This window comes from Perkinsus marinus (genome assembly GCF_000006405.1).
Source record: "Perkinsus marinus ATCC 50983 genomic scaffold scf_1104296975088, whole genome shotgun sequence".
In the NCBI taxonomy this organism is placed as follows: Eukaryota; Perkinsozoa; order Perkinsida; family Perkinsidae; genus Perkinsus; species Perkinsus marinus.
The window spans coordinates 1-2,900 of NW_003200874.1; the positions used below are offsets into that span (position 1 = coordinate 1).

The 2,900-nt window shown below is 48.8% G+C and overlaps 7 non-coding genes across 7 annotated transcripts; 3 read left to right on the top strand and 4 right to left on the bottom strand.

Annotated features, from left to right (window-relative positions):
- Positions 1-434: 434 nt before the first annotated feature.
- On the bottom strand, positions 435-506 carry Pmar_PMAR008611. Its single transcript has one exon. It is a non-coding gene; the product is annotated as a tRNA-Pro (tRNA).
- An 82-nt stretch (positions 507-588) lies between these two features.
- On the bottom strand, positions 589-660 carry Pmar_PMAR008612. The gene has a single exon. It is a non-coding gene; the product is annotated as a tRNA-Pro (tRNA).
- Positions 661-1,228: 568 nt separating this feature from the next.
- On the top strand, positions 1,229-1,301 carry Pmar_PMAR008613. Its single transcript has one exon. It is a non-coding gene; the product is annotated as a tRNA-Met (tRNA).
- A 159-nt stretch (positions 1,302-1,460) lies between these two features.
- On the top strand, positions 1,461-1,533 carry Pmar_PMAR008614. The gene has a single exon. It is a non-coding gene; the product is annotated as a tRNA-Phe (tRNA).
- Positions 1,534-1,691: 158 nt separating this feature from the next.
- Positions 1,692-1,765, top strand: Pmar_PMAR008615. The gene has a single exon. It is a non-coding gene; the product is annotated as a tRNA-Ile (tRNA).
- Positions 1,766-2,380: 615 nt separating this feature from the next.
- Positions 2,381-2,452, bottom strand: Pmar_PMAR008616. The gene has a single exon. It is a non-coding gene; the product is annotated as a tRNA-Pro (tRNA).
- An 82-nt stretch (positions 2,453-2,534) lies between these two features.
- On the bottom strand, positions 2,535-2,606 carry Pmar_PMAR008617. The gene has a single exon. It is a non-coding gene; the product is annotated as a tRNA-Pro (tRNA).
- Between the last annotated feature and the right edge of the window lie 294 nt (positions 2,607-2,900).

A 2,900-nucleotide genomic window follows, 5' to 3' on the forward strand; every position in this document is an offset into this window, starting at 1 on the left:
CACAGGAGTACGCAGCATGGGGAGCTATTTGTGTCGGACGCCTTCGCGGGGTATCCGATAAAATTGGAACGATACAGAGAAGATTAGCATGGCCCTGCGCAAGGATGACACGCACAAATCGAGAAGTGTAAAAAGTTTTTTGCGCTTTTTCTCACCTCGTGTACTTGTACATATCCGGGAGCGCCCTTACAGAGGCATGACGGACCAGTTGATAATGACACTGCGTCCCCCCCCCCCACCCCCTTGACAACGTTGGACGCAACAGTTGGGACCATGTCGAGTGCGATGAGACAAACAACAACAGATCACCTCAGGCTGCTATAACTGGAACTTTGTTCGGGGGGTGCGGGGCGAAGCACATGGGCTCTGGAGTTTAGGGTGTAGGCGACCAGACTAACCACTGGTCAAAACGTAGCGTTCGCGTGTGTGTACAAGGGCTGGGCCGAGAATCGAACTCGGGACCTCTCGCACCCAAAGCGAGAATCATACCACTAGACCACACAGCCAACTTGAAATTTGTCAATCATCCGTTTCCTTGCTAGCTAGCACGCTCGAAACGAATCGTTAGGATATTACTTTGAAATATGAGGGCTGTGCCGAGAATTGAACTCGGGACCTCTCGCACCCTAAGCGAGAATCATACCACTAGACCACACAACCGAACAATGATTAGTTAAGTTGATTGTTCACTAGGATTGGAAGACATCTCTATCACGCTCTCACTCAGGGCAGCTCTCTGAATGTGTGATGTTGGATTACTTCAGTGGGTTCGTTTCATTCATCTGCCTATCAATTCTATATGAGCCTGTGTCCCAGAGGCGTTCCCCATATTCTCGCAGACTTTCATGTTACTCCAGAACTCGGCAAAAGCCATTCATACTATGCGAGAAAGAAACGCAGTAACATCCTCAAGTCAGCTGTTTTATTTATCAGTGATAAATTATCACGGCTAGACGAGTCATCCATGGAGTGTATCTCAGGCGACTTCACCTGGCGGGAATCTTCTGCTAATGCCGCAGACGAGCCGCATTCGAGCGTGAGATAGGAAAGGTGTGGTTCAGGGGAGCGGTGACTGGTGACACCTTAGTTTTATCAATAGGAGATGAGTTGTTTATGTCTTAGTTCATACATGGTATCACCAATCACCAATCATAACCGATCCTCGAAGGCAAAGACTCCCATGTTCGGAGTTGAGCAACTCCACCATCGTATACGTGGGTTATTTCATGCGGCTTTGGCGCAGTAGGTAGCGCGTAGGTCTCATAATCCTAAGGTCGCGAGTTCGATCCTCGCAGGCCGCACTATCAATTTGCCTGTGTTTTATTGATTCATTGATTCATTCAACGTTGACGGAGGTTGGCCCCGGGCAACTCTACTCTGGTTCGAATGCTTCCTATCTGGCAGGAAGAGGTCTTTCATGAATCTTGCAGCCTGGCAGAGTCGCGGAATTTATTAAATCAGCCCAGATAGCTCAGTTGGGAGAGCGCCAGACTGAAGATCTGGAGGTCCTCAGTTCGATCCTGGGTCTGGGCATTATCGTTTTCATATCGGTCCTATAGTGTGACACGTTATTGCTCGACCCTAATATGATTTCTGTGGTCAAAGTCTACCCCGTTTGGCTATCGCATGCTAATCCCCAGTGTCGGCACCTTCGCTTGTGTAGGATCACGCGTGAGTACTGATTGCAATTCGGTCGTTTAGCTCAGTCGGTTAGAGCATCGTGCTAATAACGCGAGGGTCGCAGGTTCGAGCCCTGCATCGACCATTTATTCGTCTTTCTGACAGGTACCTCCTGCCATCGGAGCAACTTGATATGGCATGAGCTCGTGAGAGATAGTTACTTATTCTGAAGAAACGAAGGCAGAGTACTACGTGCTTGAGTCATCGGAGACAAATGCAACGAATTACTTTTTTGTCATACCACACCCGACGCAACGGCTCTAAGATCACAGGAGTACGCAGCATGGGGAGCTATTTGTGTCGGACCCCTTCGGGGGTATCCGATAAAATTGGAACGATACAGAGAAGATTAGCATGGCCCCTGCGCAAGGATGACACGCACAAATCGAGAAGTGTAAAAAGTTTTTTGCGCTTTTTCTCACCTCGTGTACTTGTACATATCCGGGAGCGCCCTTACAGAGGCATGACGGACCAGTTGATAATGACACTGCGTCCCCCCCCCCACCCCCTTGACAACGTTGGACGCAACAGTTGGGACCATGTCGAGTGCGATGAGACAAACAACAACAGATCACCTCAGGCTGCTATAACTGGAACTTTGTTCGGGGGGTGCGGGGCGAAGCACATGGGCTCTGGAGTTTAGGGTGTAGGCGACCAGACTAACCACTGGTCAAAACGTAGCGTTCGCGTGTGTGTACAAGGGCTGGGCCGAGAATCGAACTCGGGACCTCTCGCACCCAAAGCGAGAATCATACCACTAGACCACACAGCCAACTTGAAATTTGTCAATCATCCGTTTCCTTGCTAGCTAGCACGCTCGAAACGAATCGTTAGGATATTACTTTGAAATATGAGGGCTGTGCCGAGAATTGAACTCGGGACCTCTCGCACCCTAAGCGAGAATCATACCACTAGACCACACAACCGAACAATGATTAGTTAAGTTGATTGTTCACTAGGATTGGAAGACATCTCTATCACGCTCTCACTCAGGGCAGCTCTCTGAATGTGTGATGTTGGATTACTTCAGTGGGTTCGTTTCATTCATCTGCCTATCAATTCTATATGAGCCTGTGTCCCAGAGGCGTTCCCCATATTCTCGCAGACTTTCATGTTACTCCAGAACTCGGCAAAAGCCATTCATACTATGCGAGAAAGAAACGCAGTAACATCCTCAAGTCAGCTGTTTTATTTATCAGTGATAAATTATCACGGCTAGA